General features: G+C 48.2%; 1 pseudogene; it reads left to right on the plus strand.

The window, feature by feature from the left end:
- LOC123482607 lies at positions 1-15,267 on the plus strand (annotated as a pseudogene).
- Positions 15,268-15,799: the final 532 nt, after the last annotated feature.

Here is a 15,799-nt window from a genome sequence, read left to right on the forward strand (position 1 = left end):
GTAGGATGCCTGATGTCAGACTATCCCCAGACTGTCCAGGTACTGGCAACATCCTACATCCTCTCTCCTCTCTACAATCATTCATGTTCATACCTACCAATGAGAAGACACATTGATATTGGTAGATCCATTCTCTTGATGTCATTTCTCAATCCTCTGTGTTGTATTGTGTCCAGACTGCACAGACAACAGTGAGGGTGATAGAGTCAGAGGTAATGGTGATGAGCAGACGAAGGATCCCCTGGTCAGTGAGGTGCTGAGGCGCTCTAAGAGACAGCTGCCACGCAGGCTCACCGTGCAGTCAGAGACCAAATACATCGAGCTGATGGTGGTCAATGACTATGAAATGGTGAGTTAGCCTTTTCTGGAAAAAAATTGATGTGTGTGTGTTCATACGTGCATCCGTGTGTGTGACGACACTGTACCTAACGTTTGCTGTCTGTCTGCAGTTTGTGCAGCTGCGACGCTCCACTACCCAGGCCAGGAACTTTGCCAAAGCAGTGGTGAATATGGCAGATGCAGTAAAGAGCTCTGTTTGTCACTCCATACTTAACTTTTTGTACTTTATATTGTACTGATACCAATAGTCAATTATGATGATATTGTTATGTTAAAGTCATATCAGTGATCATAGGCTAGGTTGTAGCCTACAAGAACAATCTATCATATCTTACTTATTATGTCCATGATCCTAGATATGAATTTGTTTATACCTTTGAACTCAACGACCCTGCTCCTAACCATCAATATATGTTTGGCCTGCAGATTTACAGGGAACAGCTGAACACACGCATCGTGCTGGTTGCCATGGAGACCTGGTCGCTGCCAACATGGTTCCCGTGGTGACGGATCCGTTGACAACGCTGCAGAACTTCATGAAGTACAGGAAGGACAGCATTAAGGAGCAGAGTGATGTCGTGCACCTCTTCTCGTGAGCGCCCCCTGTCTCTGTCCCCCTGAAATGGAAAGGAGGTTGATATATGAGGGCCTACTCCTGTATCTAACCTTGGGCAGTCAGTGTTTGCATCCCAAATGCCACACTATTCCCTTAGAGGGCTCTGGTCAAAAGTAGTGCACTATAAAGAGAATATGGTGCCATTTGGGACACAGTCAGTATAGTTGACTGGTTGCAGCAGGTTTATATGTACTACATGTCCAGGTTTGACCCCTGTTCTCCTCTCTGTCCTCCAGGGGCGTACATTCCAGAGCAGTCGAAGTGGGACGGCCTACACAGGAGGTGTGTGCTCTCTCACCAGAGGAGCGGGCATCAACGAGGTAAGAGAGACAACTGTGTGTTTCCTACTCAGCATCAAAGGACTGTGACTCACAACAATGAGCTTATACTCCAGGCTCATGGTTTAGGAACTGACACAGCTACTACATTTAAGAATGACTCTTCTTTGATTTCTTTGTTTTTTCAGTGAGGAATGTGAGGAGTGTAACTTCAGTCAAAGAGAAAGCCATTGATACAGAGTGGATGTGTGTATTTGTGTTCCAGTATGGGAATGTGGGTCCTATGGCCATCACTCTGTGCCAGAGTCTGGGTCAGAACATTGGGATGAGGTGGAACAACATACGCAGCTCTGCGGGTAAGGACAATCAGAGCAGGGGAAGGGTGTGAGGGATGGATGGATGGATGGATGAGAGAGAGAGAGAGAGAGAGAGAGAGAGAGAGAGAGAGAGAGAGAGAGAGAGAGAGAGAGAGAGAGAGAGAGAGAGAGAGAGAGAGAGAGAGAGAGAGGAGAGAGAGAGAGAGAGAGAGAGAGAGAGAGAGAGAGAGAGAGAGAGAGAGAGAGAGAGAGAGAGAGAGAGAGAGAGGGAGAGAGAGAGAGAGAGAGAGAGAGAGAGAGAGAGAGAGAGAGAGAGAGAGAGAGAGAGAGAGAGAGAGAGAGAGAGAGAGAGAGAGAGAGAGAGAGAGAGAGAGAGAGAGAGAGAGAGAGAGAGAGAGAGAGAGAGAGAGAGAGAGAGAGAGAGAGAGAGAGAGAGAGAGAGAGAGAGAGAGAGAGAGAGAGAGAGAGAGAGAGAGGAGCCCATGGATTCAGTAAAAGAAGGGAGGAAGGGCTAGATGGAGGGAGTGGTACAGGCAGTGATGGATTGATTTCATTTAAACCTACTCGTGAAATAATAGTAGTAGTTTTTTCTCAAGGATTTAACTCAGTGAGTAAATGTAAATTCCTTCTTGTCAAGATGAATGTCATTAACCACCTAATTTTCTTGCATGACTTTTCACTCCCTCTTTCCCCCTCCTTTTCTTCCTTTACCTCCATCTCTCTCAGGAGACTGCAGATGTCCTGATGCTTGGCTTGGTTGTATTATGGAAGACACTGGGTAAAGATTGACTTTAGGACTACATATACAGTACATCAGTCTTCAGAACACACCTCACAAGCGTTTGAGGGATTTGGCTTCGGCTTATTCAATACCAGATGGTACAATGCTGATTTGACAAGCCATTGTCAAGCTATTGTCAAATCCATCTACTACAATCAGCATGTTTGTACCACAGATGATAACATTTGAGTCAGATTGTAAAATTGCTGAAAACATTTTTACATTTGATTTGGCACTACATGTTGGAAAAAAACACACTATCATTGGCTTTGACCATTTTCTCTCTCTCGCTCTCTTCTGTCTCTCTCCCTGCATCTCTGTATGTGTGCGTGTACTTGTTGTGTGTGTACAGATATTACCTGCCCAGAAAGTTCTCTCGCTGCAGTATTGATGAGTATATCCAGTTCTTGCTCCAGGGGGCGGGAGCTGCCTCTTCAACAAGCCCAACAAGGTGAGGCTGGTGTGGGTGAGGGGATGTGGGAGGGTGGCCTAGCCTGGTGGTCTAGTGGGTAGTGGAGTGTAAGCTGAAGGTCCCTGGAGTGCTGTTATATATAGCCTAATTAATTATCCCAATGTCCTCATTTCTCCATATTAGATATTTACATAAAGCTCTGTGCCCATCCATGATTATCTCTCTCTTCCCCTTCTTTATGACCTTCTCTTTTCTTTTCTTCTCCTCTTTTCTTCCTTCCATCTATTATCTCTCCCTCCATCTGTTCTCCTGTCCCTCCATCCCTCCATCTCTGTATCAGCTGTTGGACCCTCCTGAGTGTGGGAACGGCTTCGTGGAGACGGGGGAGGAGTGTGACTGTGGGTCTCAGCTGGTGAGGGTCTCTATAAGGAACTGGCACTGTAACCCATACATGATGAGGAACCAGAACCCTCCAGTGTGGATGGAGCTACTCTCTGCGTCTCAAATGGCACCCTATTCCCTATATAGTGCACTGCTTTTGACCACAGCCATATGGGCCCTGCTCATAAGTAGGGCACTATTTTATTTATTTATTTGAGTTAACCTTCATTTAACTATGAAGGCAATAGGGTGCCATTTGAGACAGACACTGTCATGGTGATGTTGGTATGATGAACAGTCTCAGTGACTGTGTGTGTTTGTCTGTGTTGCTGTAGGAGTGTGCCCGTAGTGGAGGGGCATGCTGTAAGAAGTGTACCCTGACCCATGATGCCATGTGCAGTAGCGGACTGTGCTGCCGTGGGTGCAGGGTGAGTCCCTCCACTACCACCACCACTTCATTTACATATTACTCATCACACTCATCATACTCCACTCTATGGAGGCTAGTGCCTCTTCAGTATTTAACTAATTCATTACCGAACATTGAATTACCCAACATTTTTATTAAGGGTTACACACAGCTTTAATGATAAAAGCGTCCGATCTTGAGAATTAGGAGTCTGCTAGTGCTACTATACTGTCTTGACAGGAAGAGGTCATGTGTGGGATGTTGTTCTTGTGTGTCAGTATGAGCTGAGAGGAGCGGTGTGCAGACAGGCTGTGAATGACTGTGACATCCCAGAGAGCTGCACAGGAGACTCCAGCCAGGTACTGTACTCTACACTACACTATTACCCTGGTGCATGTTGGGAGATGGAGTCTTTGGGAGCATGAGTTGGTCTGAAGTAAACATTTACATTTACGTCATTTAGCAGACGCTCTTATCCAGAGCGACTTACAAATTGGCGTAAACCATACTGTATGTCATTTTCTCCTGTTGCAGTGCCCTCATAATGTGCACAAGCTGGATGGATACACGTGTGACAGTAGTCAGGTAAGGCACACCTTTGTTTGAATGGGGTTTTGCTCTGCAGTCAGTGTGTTGTTGAGATATGTCTGTCCTACTGCTAACCATTGTTTTCATCTCTCTCTCTCTCTCTCTCTCTCTCTCTCTCTCTCTCTCTCTCTCTCTCTCTCTCTCTCTCTCTCTCTCTCTCTCTCTCTCTCTCTCTCTCTCTCCCCTCTCAGGGTCGTTGTTATAGTGGTCGGTGCAGGACTCTCGATGGCCAGTGTAAGGGACTGTGGGGCTACAGTAAGTATTAATGATTAATTCATTTCTTGAATGTCTTTCACACCCCTGAATTACTCACTGGCCAGTTGTCATGTATTGGTACTGTTTCAATGGCTATGCCCATGGCAGTCCTTTGCCATCTTGTGGACTGATATGGAACTTCATCTGAGTTACAGATGGCAATGATATGGATCTAATGTGTGTTGTGTTGTGTGTGCTGTCTCAGATTCAGCAGACCGCTTCTGCTATGAAAAGCTGAATGCAGAGGGCACAGAGAAGGGCAACTGTGGGCGGAGTCCTGAGGGCCAGGGATGGCTGCAGTGCAACAAGCCGTAAGCCTTCTATCACTCTCATTATTACACAATAGACATGACCGGAGATGTATATGTTTTTCTCCCCCATCTTCTTTCCTCTTTCTCTCTCAGGGATGTGCTGTGTGGTTTCCTGTTCTGTGCCAATATGACAGTGAAGCCAAAGTTTGGGGATCTGGAGGGGGAAGTGACCAGCCTTACAATATACCACCAGAACAAGTACCTGGACTGCCGGTGAGTTGTACCTTTCTACCCCTTTAATGTTTGTGTTTGGGAGGCTCTCATAGATTGAACAGAATATATTAATTTATGAATTTATCCCTCGTTGCCTCTCCCCCTCCTCTCAACTCCTCCTCCTCCTCCTCCTCCTCCTCTCCCTCCTCCTGCTCCTCCTCCTCCTCTCCCTGCTCCTTCTCCTCCTCCTCCTCTCCCTCCTCCTCCTCTCCCATCTGTGTGTCTGTGTGTCCAGAGGGGGCCATGTCCTGCTGGAGGATGGGTCAGACCTGGGTTACGTAGAGGATGGTACGCCGTGCGGCCCCAACATGATGTGTCTGGAGCGTCGCTGTCTCCCCGTGGCAGCCTTCAACCTCAGCACCTGCTCTGGCTCCACGCTGGGACGCACCTGCTCTGACCACGGGGTGAGGAGACACACAGGGACCACCCCACCACACATGCCTGCATTGAAATAGAGTCATGTTAGCTTGTTGGGTTTGTGTTATCAATTATTTAATCTTTTCTTTTTCTCTCTCTCTCTCTCTCTCTCTCTCTCTCTCTCTCTCTCTCTCTCTCTCTCTCTCTCTCTCTCTCTCTCTCTCAGACATGCAGTAACGAGGTGAAGTGTATCTGTGACAGGGACTACACCGGGAAGGACTGCAGTGTCTTTGACCCCATCCCTGACCCCACGCCGCCTGCCAGCACGGAGAAGAAAGGTCCAAATCTCCTCTGTGTGGCTGTCGGTTTGTCTGTCTGTCTGTCTGGTTGTCTGTCTGTTCTCCCCTTATCCCTCTCATTATCTGTCTACCATCACTTCATATCTTTGTGTACATATATGGAGTTTAGGGTATCTATAGTCTAGCTTTTAAGATAGCTATTGCCTTAGTTGTGTTTTGGGTGAAACGGCACTGGAGTCGAGTAAGGGAAACTGACTGACTTTGTGTCTGCATGTGTGAGTGAGGTAGTGTGAGAAGGTGTATGCTGAACGTGTACATGTGTGCATATACTGTATGCACGCGTCTGTGTCTTTGTGTTTCTATAAGTTACAGGCACCTGGCTTCTATCTTCAACTGTCTTCCTTACTATCTTACAGTCTGCTTCTGATTCAGAGGGGTTGGGTTAAATGCGGAAGACACATTTCGGTTGAATGCATTCAGTTGTACAACTGACTAGATATCCCCCTTTCCCTTTCCATTGACACAGGGCTCATAGGGCTCTCATAGGTCCCAAAAACCAAACCCACCCTATGCAAGAGGGTGTCCAGCTGAAAGAGTAAGAGAGGGGATGAGAAAGAAGTAATAAAAACACCCTCCTTTTTTAACTGTCGCCTCCCTGATCTCCCCTCGCTCTCCCTCCTCCACCCCACGTCCTCTCTTATTCTCTCTTTCTCCATCCTACTCTCTTTCTTCCTCCTCTCTCTCTGTCTCTCTCTCTCTCTCTCTCTCTCTCTCTCTCTCTTTATCTCTCTGTCTCTCTCTCTCTCTCTGTCTCTCTCTCTCTCTGTCTCTCTTTCTCTCTCTGTCTCTCTCTCTGTCTCTCTCTCTCTGTCTCTCTCTCTCTGTCTCTCTCTCTCTCTCTCTCTTTCCGGATGTTGATGTTGTTGATGTACAGTGTTGATGCTGTCCTCTGACGTGTGATTTTGGTGGTGTTGTTTTGTTCCCCTCTGCACCCCTCCTTCCCCCTCCTTCCTCTGCGCAGGTCCCAGTGGCACCAATATCATAATAGGGTCCATCGCAGGTGCTATTCTTCTGGCAGCTATAGTCCTAGGGGGAACAGGATGGGGATTTAAGTAAGAGTTTTGGCATGCCTCTGTACCTGTCTGCTTCTCCCCAAGGCCCCCACTCACACCCCTCCAAAAGAACGGCTGCAACTCATCGCCCCACCAATGGTGGCGACAGATGGGTTGAGTTCACCATCCAATTGCTTTGAAACATACAGCGATATTTAGAATGAGTATCGGGCTGGTAACTCTGATACTTCACTTTATAAGACCTAGTAGAATTTAACCCTGACCTCCTCCATGCAGGGAGGAGAGAGAGATGCCTCCCCTTCACACCTTCAGTCTGGCTTCAACCCAGCACTCCTGCCAGGGACAGGAGTGGACAGTTCCCCTATAGTCTCCTATGTCCTCTATGAAGTTCCCAAACTGTTATGGTTCTCTTTAAAGCCTCCTGTAGAGTGTTCATTCTATGATGCCTCTCCTTAGTGCAGCTCTTCATCTGGAGTATATTTAAAGTAGTGTCCACTCAGTAATGCCCACTCAGTATGTCACAAGCTGGGCTGGAACTCCGGTCTCAAATGTGTAGAGCTGGGGGTACTACCCCTTAGCCACAGAGGAGATGTTGTAGGACCCAAATGAAACACCCCAGGCAATACTCCAGGTAAGTAGATTTAATGTTCCAAAACAGGAGGCAAAACAAAACAACTCCCCGAGGGGGAGAAAAACAAACTAAAGATAACTTTGAATAACTTACTAGGACTGATACGGTGGGACAAAGCAGGAGACACATAGACAGGACGCAATAACCAAGTGAGAAACAAGGGGAAAACACACAGCTAAAATACTCAAGGGGAAACAAGGCACAGGTGACATAGATAAGCTAATTAGGACACATGAGGAAAAACTAAGGCAAAGGGAACACAGCTGACCTCTAGAGGCCAGGAGACAAACAGGGGAAGCAGGGAAGCTGACAGGACCCCCTCCTCTAGGAACGACTCCTGACGTTCCTTCCAGAACACCCTGGCCCCAGGGTGCGAAAATCTCGGATCAACCCTGGGTCCAGGATGTCCCTGGCCGGAACCCAGGAGCGCTCCTCTGGCCCGTAGCCCTCCCAGTCCACCAGATACTGCAGAGAGTTCTGGACCCTCCGGGAGTCCAGTATCCGGCGGACTGTGTAGGCTGGCTGGCCGTCTATGATCCTGGGAGGTGGCGGGGGTCTGTGGGGGGGGGCAAAAGGAGAAGACAAGACAGGTTTAAGGAGTGAAACATGGAAAGTGGGGTTAACTCTAAGGGGAGCGAGGCAGAACTAAACGATACGACACAGGGTTAACCTTTCTAGAAATGCGGAAAGGGCCGATGTATCTCTGGGAAAGCTTCTTGGATTCGACCCGGAGGGGCAAGTTCTTAGTGGCCAACCAAACTCTCTGACCAGCTCGGAAACTAGGGGCCGTCCAGCGGTGGCGATTAGCCTGACTTTGGTATCTCTGGGAGGTCCGAAGGAGGGTACACCTGGCCTTCTTCCAGGTCCGCCTACAGCGTTGGACAAAGCGCTGGGCCGAGGGAACACCAACTTGCGCCTCTTCCTCTGGAAACAAAGGAGGGTTGTAAACCGAACTGGCATTCGAAGGGGGGACAATCCGGTGGCTGAGGACTGGAGGGTGTTGTGGGCATATTCAGCCCAAATAATATAGGTGGCCCAAGACGTGGGATTACTGGCCGCCATACACCGCAGGGTGGTCTCCAGATCCTGATTAATCCGTTCCGTTTGGCCATTAGACTCTGGATGGAATCCTGACGATAGGCTGGCTGTGGCCCCAATAAGCCTGCAGAAGGCCCCCAAAACCGGGACGAGAATTGGGGACCTCGGTCAGAGACCACGTCCAGGGGAATGCCAAATATCCGGGAAGACATGGTTCATGAGGAGCTCCGCAGTCTCCTTAGCCGAGGGCAGCTTGGGCAGGGGAATAAACCGGGCAGCCTTAGAGAAACGGTCTACCACCACCAGGATGACGGTGTTGCCCTGGGATAGAGGAAGTCCCGTAACAAAGTCCAGAGAAAGGTGTGACCATGGCCTTCGAGGAACAGGTAAGGGATGGAGCAGTCCCTGGGGTCGCTGGCGTGTCGACTTTCCCTGGTTGCACACAGGGCAGGCCTCAACAAAGACCTGCACGTCCTTCTTGATGGACGGCCACCAAAACCGCCGTCGGAGGAACTCCAGTGTGCGAGCACTGCCAGGATGGCATGTCAAGGGCGACTCATGACCCCACTGCAAGACGCGGGCCCGAACCGAGAGAGGAACGAACAGGCGACCGGCAGGACCACCGCCTGGATCGGGCTCATGGGCAAGAGCTTCTCGTACCCTCTTTCTAGTTCCCACTGAAGAGGTGCGACGATCCTAGACCTCGGAATAATCGATGCCAAGGGCTTCTCTTGTACCTCGGGAGAATAGACTCGAGACAGAGCATCCGGCTTGACGTTCTTGGTGCCAGGTCGGTAAGTCAGGATGAACTGGAATCGATTAAAGAAAAGGGACCATCGTGCTTGCCGAGGGTTCATCCGCTTAGCCTGTTGGAGATATTCCAGGTTCTTGTGGTCTGTGAGAACCTGGAAAGGGTGCTGAGCCCCCTCAAGCCAATGGCGCCACTCTTCCAAGGCCAGTTTAACCGCAAGCAACTCTAGATCCCCCACGTGGTAGTTGCGCTCGGCCTCAGACAGGCGGCGAGACATGAAGGCACAAGGGTGTAATCTCCCATCCGCACCCCTCTGTGACAGGACGGCTCCCACCCCCACCTCTGAGGCGTCCACCTCCACCACGAAAGGTCTCTCTGGGTCAGGGTCACCAGAATCGGAGCAGAAGTGAAGCGGCGCTTGAGATCCTCGAAGGCCCCTGCTGCTTCCGGACCCCAGTGAATCTTGGTCCCTCCTCCCTTGGTAAGCGTCGACAAGGGGGCTACCACCGAGCTGAAATTCTTGATGAACTTCCGATAGAAGTTAGAAAAGCCAATGAACCGTTGAACCTCCTTGACCGTGGCAGGTGTGGGCCAATCGTGGACCGCCTTGACCTTCTTGGGATCCATCTCTAGGTGCCCGGGAGTGACAATAAACCCGAGAAACTGAGTCTGCGAAACATGAAATTCACACTTCTCAGGCTTAACGTGAGGTGATTGTCAAGGAGCCTCTGGAGAACCCAGCTAACATGCCCCTCATGCTCCTTCAGTGACCTCGAGAAGATGAGGATATCGTCCAGGTACACGAAGACGAACAGATTAAGCATATCCCGGAGAACATCATTAATCAGGGCTTGGAATACTGCGGGGCATTGGTGAGCCCGAACGGCATCACCCGATATTCATAGTGTCCCGTGGGCGTGTTGAACGCCGTCTTCCATTCGTCTCCTGGCCGGATCCGCACGAGATGGTAAGCATTGCGGAGATCCAGCTTAGTAAAAATGGAAGCCCCTTGAAGCAGCTCAAAAGCAGTGGCCATGAGAGGAAGAGGGTATCGATTCCGAACCGTGATCTTGTTGAGTCCCCGGTAATCAATACAAGGCCTCAGACCCCCGTCTTTCTTTTCAACAAAAAAGCCCGCCCCAGCCGGGGAAGTAGAGGCATAGATGAGGCCGGCTGCCAAGGACTCCTTAATGTAGGTGTCCATAGCTGCGTGCTCGGGGGAGGACAAGGAAAAGATCCGACCTCTAGGAGGGCAGCACCCAGGAGTAGATCAATGGCACAGTCATAAGTGCGATGAGGCGGTAAGGCAGTAGCCCGGGCCTTGCTGAACACTGCTTTGAACCGATGGTAAACACTGGGGACTCGGGAGACGTCAACAGACTCTTGAAACTGGGTACTAGGGGCTGAGGAACTCTGAAGCATGCAGGTGAGTTGGCAAGTGGGACCCCAGCTAAGAATGGTGCCAGTAGGCCAGTCGATCTGGGGATTATGTCTGCATAGCCAAGGGTGACCCAGGATAATAGGATACTCGGGAGAGTCAATGAGATAGAAGGTCTCCTCCTGCTGGTGTTGAGAGATGGTAAGTCGCAGGGACTGAGTCGCCTCAGTAACCTTTTCCTGGTTCCAGAGGTCTGCCATCTAAGGCTGTAACTGCCTGGGGTTGAGGAAGTAGTTGGGTAGGGATCTTAAGTTCCTTAGCCAAGGTTACATCCATAAAATCACCTGCGGCACCGGAATCGATCATAGCCTGGACCCGATGCTGGTGGCCCTCCCAGGACAGAGTGGCTGGAATAGCTAGGACCGCGTTAGTAGGGAGGAGCTCTAATTTTCCCCATCACAACCCTCCTGTAGCTGGGCGGGGACAGGCGTTTCCCGGAAAGCTCGGGGCAAGTGGAGCGGAAGTGGCGGCAACCCCGCAGTAGAGGCACCGACGCTCCCTCGTGCGACGTTCCCTTTCGTTGGAAGAAAGCCTGAACGGCCTAACTGCATGCTCTCCGGGGAATCCTGGGGCAGTTCAGGAGCCGGGCAGCTCTGAATGACGGGGAGTCCAAACAGGAGAAACAGAGCTGCTCAGAGGAACTTGGGACTGAGACACCTGACGGCGAGCCGTTCTCCGCTCTCTTAGACGATTGTCCAGGCGGATGGCCAAGGCTATGAGGGACTCGAGATCTTCAGCTGGTTCACGGGTGGCTAACTCATCTTGAAGGGGCTCAGATAACCCTCCCTGAAAGCAGACCCTCAGCGCTTCATCATTCCATCCGCTCCTTGCTGCTATGGTTCGAACTCAATGGCAAAATCTGCCGTGCTTCGGGGGCCCTGACGGAGAGACAGTAGGCGCTTGGAAGCCTCCCGCCCACTGACAGGATGATCGAACACCCGCTTGAACTCTTCTACAAATGCAGCGTGGGAGTCACAACAGGCCTCCTGGGACTGCCACACCGCAGAGGCCCAGGCGAGCGCCTTGTCTGAAAGAAGGGTAATGAGGTAGGCAATCTTGGAACGGTCTGTGGGAAAACTTGAGGGTTGGAGCTCGAAGGTGAGGGAGCATTGGGTGAGGGAAACCCTGACAAGAGCTTGGATCCCCAGAAAAGGGCTTGGGAGGTGGTAGTCGGGGCTCCGCCAACCGAGAAGGCCTGTCGTCACTGGGAGGTGACCGGGGGAAGGGGGGAGAACCAAGGAGGCGTTCAAAGAGCTGGTGAAGGGAACTCATCATTTCGGCCAGGAGTTGAGAATGTCTAGCCATCAGCTCCTCTTGTCGGCTGAGAACGGCTTCATGGCGCTGGAAAGAAGCCTCATGTCGAATGATCACCGCCAACAGGTCCTGGGAACTGAGTGTTTCTGGGTCCATGATTGACTTGGTTATTCTGTCACAAGCTGGGCTGGAACTCCGGTCTCAAATGTGTAGAGCTGGGGGTACTACCCCTTAGCCACAGAGGAGATGTTGTAGGACCCAAATGAAACACCCCAGGCAATACTCCAGGTAAGTAGATTTAATGTTCCAAAACAGGAGGCAAAACAAAACAACTCCCCGAGGGGAGAAAAACAAACTAAAGATAACTTTGAATAACTTACTAGGACTGATACGGTGGGACAAAGCAGGAGACACATAGACAGGACGCAATAACCAAGTGAGAAACAAGGGGAAAACACACAGCTAAAATACTCAAGGGGAAACAAGGCACAGGTGACATAGATAAGCTAATTAGGACACATGAGGAAAAACTAAGGCAAAGGGGAACACAGCTGACCTCTAGAGGCCAGGAGACAAACAGGGGAAGCAGGAAGCTGACACAGTAGTGCCCTAACCAAAGTGCCCTTGCTGCAGTGGAGCCCTAGCTGTACGCATGCCTGGCCTGCTAATGCCGCTTCACTCCTTAGTCTCTGATCCAAAAGGATTATACCACTTCCCTGTCATCACTTGCATCAAAAATGATCTAATTTGTGTTACTTTTCTTATTTTATTTGTCTGGTACATCAAAATTAATTTGATTGATCCATTTCTCAAAATAGTTAATATTTTGCTGGGAATAATGACTAATCCTTTTGGGGGCAGGGGTAACTGTGTGTGCATGTGTGCATGAGCTGTGTCAATATTAACGTGGTCTGTTAAATATCTTCTTTAGTGGTAAGCTTTACACTCATTTGAACAAACAAGAAAATTGTTTATTACAACTACGGCTGTGACGGCCATGGAATTTTGGATGACTGTTATTAGTCAGCCAAATGACCGCAGTCACCGTAATAATCGTTTGAATCGCAAACTTGTTTTATTTTTAAGACGCACATTTTCTCCTCTGCTGCTGACTACATGTGCTGTGCTGCTGCAAGGAAGTGGGAGTTGCCTAGGCAACCAAATACTTGTTTGCGACAACACTTTGCTTGTTTCAGCAAGGAGCAACAAAGTTTCATCACGTTGTAAAGAGTCCATGATACTGCGAAAACGGACTCAACCGCACGAATACCCGGCCATCCCGTCTTCAGTCGGCTGTTTGTTCCACACACACATACACCCCAAAAAAATGTATGACGGTTATTACATTTCATGACGGCCTTCATCCATAATCGTCAGTTACACGATTAAACGGTAATTGTGCCAGCCCTAATTACAACATAATTAATTAGAGTATGAAAAGAAGTGTAAAAAATCTGGACTTCTTGTAGTCTTGGAGTGAGCAGTGGGAGAACACTGTCTACTACACATCACTTTGAATGGGCTTTATACAGTGCCTTGCAAAAGTATTCAGACCCCTTGAATCTCTTCACATTTTATTGTGTTACAAAGTGGGATTACAATTTATTTAATTGTCATTTTTTGGTCAACAATCTACTCAAAATTCTCTCTATTGTCAAAGTAGAAGAATAAAAAAAAATTAAGATTTATAAAAATACATACCACATCTGTATGGTCCCTCAGTCAAGTATTGAATTTCAAGCACAGATTAAACTACAAAGACCAGGGAGCTTTTCGAAAGCCTAATAAAGAAGGGCAGTGATTGGTAGATGGGTAACAATAACAATCAGTCATTGAATATATCTTTAAGCATGGTCAAGTTAATAATTATGCTGTGGTTGATGTATTAAACCACCCAGACACATCAAAGATACAGTCTTCCTTCTGAACTGAGCTGCAGGACAGGATGTTACCACGAGGCCATTGGTGATTTTAAAACAGTTACAGAGTTCAATGGCAGTGATGGGAGAAAACTGAAGATGGGTCAACAAAATTGTAGTGACCACAATAATGACTTAAATTATAGAATGAAAAGAATAATACAAATATACAGAATACAAATATTCCATAACATGCATCTTGTATGCAACAAGGCACTAAAGTAATACTGCAAAGAAACACGCAAAGGAATACACTTTTTGGCCTAAATGCAAAGCCTGATGTTTGGGGAAAATCCAACACAACCCATCACTGAGTAACTGCCTCCTTATTTTCAAGCATGGTGGTGGCTGCATCATGGTATGGGTATGCTTGACATCGGCAAATACTGGGGAGTTTTTCAGGACAAAAAGAAATGGGATGGAGCTAAGTACAGGCAGAATCCTAGAGCAAAAACCCTGCTGTAGGTTGTTTTACACCAGACAGTCCAAATCTACACTGGAGTTGATTACCAAGAAGACAGTGAATGTTCCTGAGTCGCCAGGAATCTTGAAAATTGCTGTCTGGCCATGATCCCCAACACATTAACAGAGCTTGAAGAATTTTGAAAAGAACAATGTGCTAATATTTCACAATCCAGGTGTGTAAAGCTCTTAGAGACTTACCCAAGAAGACTCAAAGCTGTAATCGCTGCCAAAGGTGTTTCTAACATGTTGAATAGTTATGTGAATACTTATGCAACGACTATGTTTTAGTTATTTAATTTCTATTAACCTTTTAAAATGTTAACTATTTCTTCCACTTTTACATTACAGAGTATTTTGTGTAGATGGTTGACAAAAAAATTACAATTAAATCCATTTTAATCCCACTTTGTAACACAATAAAATGTGTAGAAATCCAAGGGTTTATAAATACTTTTGCGAGGCACTGTACCATGATTCTGAAATGCCTTTGTCATCACTATACAGTATCTACTGTTGTTAAGCCTTCTTTGTCTCCTGCTATCACTGATGTGTCTCCTCTCCTCATATCTCTTCTCCCAATGTGTTGCTCCTCCTCCTTCCTGGTTGAAGGAATATCCGAAGAGGAAGGTATGACCTAGCCCCTGACACTGCATGGTGACATCCTTCATCCCCCTTCCTCATCCCATAGCTCTTCACAGCATGGCCTCAGACCCCATCTCACAGGTGACCTCGGACATCATCCCGCCTCTGACCTTTAACCTCATTCCGCCACTGACCTCATTTCACAGCTGATTTCATCCTCTGACCTAATCCCATATAGCACAGCAAAACTCTAGTATCAGTCTCAGCCTTTGTCTTCTCCACCTCATGACCTTTTCCACAGAGAATGCAGTTTTCTTTCAGTTCAATTTCATGTCTTCTTTACTCTCCTCACACCAAGTCCTACAATCACCTTCTGCCAACTGCTCGACTTATTTACAACCTTACAACTTTTACTCTCTTACACTGTTTCCTTTCTTTCCAGATCTGGTGGAGGATAAGATGTCTGTCTTTGTCTGTCTTTCTCTCACTCTGTGTTGTTTCCAAGTCGGAGAAGAGGGAAAAAGAACAAGTCTTCCACTCCTGTCCCGAACCTCTCCAGACCTCTTCCGTTAACATCTCCTCTCCTGTCCACTTCCTGTCTGTCCACCTGTCTATCTCCGGCCCCTCCGGGCCAGTGTAGCACCTCCCACATTGCATACCAGCCAATTATATTATCCAATCAGGATAAAGTCTTTGCCACGGCCAGAATGAGAAGGTTGTTGTTGGTCCCTAGAGTGGCGTCAGGGTCTTCCTCCTTTCCAGCGACTAAGTAGGATGCACTTCGGTGTCTGCGTACTGTAGTTCCTTTTCCTTCCGCTTACAACAGTCCAATGAAGAACATGTCAACATTTCAACTTTCCAATGCTTGTCTGGAAACAAACGTCTGACCGCTGTTTGAGAATGCTGGACTAGCCCAGACCTGCCATCTGAAAAACGATTTAAATCAACTTTAAGTTGTCAAGGAAACACAGCAAAACAAACATTGATCAAAGACTCTCAAGTGGCCATTGGATCAGCTAAACTCCCCCTTTCAGAGAGGCCTTGTCAAGTGACTGGATGACAACCCAGATTCAGACATTATCTAGTTACAAC

The sequence above is a fragment of the Coregonus clupeaformis genome, chromosome 35, assembly GCF_020615455.1.
Source record: "Coregonus clupeaformis isolate EN_2021a chromosome 35, ASM2061545v1, whole genome shotgun sequence".
Classification (NCBI taxonomy): Eukaryota; Metazoa; Chordata; class Actinopteri; order Salmoniformes; family Salmonidae; genus Coregonus; species Coregonus clupeaformis.